This window comes from Echinops telfairi, unplaced genomic scaffold (genome assembly GCF_000313985.2).
Source record: "Echinops telfairi isolate 266 unplaced genomic scaffold, ASM31398v2 ScPeMD7_31;HRSCAF=116, whole genome shotgun sequence".
NCBI classification, from domain to species: domain Eukaryota; kingdom Metazoa; phylum Chordata; class Mammalia; order Afrosoricida; family Tenrecidae; genus Echinops; species Echinops telfairi.
This window is the reverse complement of record NW_022103928.1, coordinates 18,825,405-18,826,499: the sequence shown is the minus strand read 5'-3', so window position 1 is coordinate 18,826,499 and position 1,095 is coordinate 18,825,405.

The following is a 1,095-nucleotide window of genomic DNA, read 5'->3' as shown; positions in this document are numbered from 1 at the left end:
TTTCAAAATTACATGTACAGTATACTTCTAGTGAATAGCTCTGATAATCCCTAAGGTGCTTTGCGATTTTCTGTGTCTATTAACTTATAAGCATTTGTAAAAATCCATTCTGATATTTAATCATGATGCCTACAACAGCTAGGTTGGGGGGGCGGGGGACCTTAAGGTTAAGCAGCTAGTTGAGACTCTCATACTACATTTCCAGAAGAATACTTCAGGAGATGAGGGAAAATGTTTAGAGCACAGTAGAATATTGTGTTGTCCTCAGAGTTGAATTTGGATCCATGTTGTCTCTAGGCTTCATCTGTGTCCATTTTTCAGGTCCCACACTAAGCACGGCACCTAGGAACTATTCTTTGGTGTGGGATGAATATTAAAACCAGGATTTGCATTTCAGCCAGACTGAATTAAAATACATTTGATGAGAACATTTATTAAAGATGAAACCATGTGGGTGGGGTGGAAAGGGGGAACCAATTACAAGGATCTACATATAACCTCCTCCTTGGGGGATGGACAACAGAAAAGTGGGTGAAGGGAGACGTCGGATAGTGTAAGATATGACAAAATAATAATTTATAAATTATCAAGGGTTCATGAGGGAGTGGGGAGGGGGGAGGGAGGGGGGAAATGAGGACCTGATGCTGGGGCCTTAGGTAAAAGTGACGTGTATGGAGAATGATGAGGGCAATGAATGTACAAATGTGCTTTACACAATTGATGTATGTATGGATTGTGATGAGTTGTCTGAGCCCCTAATAAAATTATTATTTTTAAATGAAACCATGTGAGGCTGCAAACCTGATAAAAATAATCTGGCAATGGTTTTCTTTTTAAATACTTTGATTGGGAGCTCATACAGTTCTTTCACAATCCATCCATCCATCCATCGTGTCAAGCCCATTTGTACCTGTGTTCCGGCAATGGTTTTCTTATGGTGCTAGCTAGAAGAAGCTGGAGATGGAAATCAAAGCTTCGTTTTCCTGAGAGGACCTTGATAACCACTGGAAGAAATGTTAGTGCCTGGTGAGAACACGGTATCTTTGCAGGAAAAGTACACTGCAGACAAATACTATTAATAATCAAATTATAGAT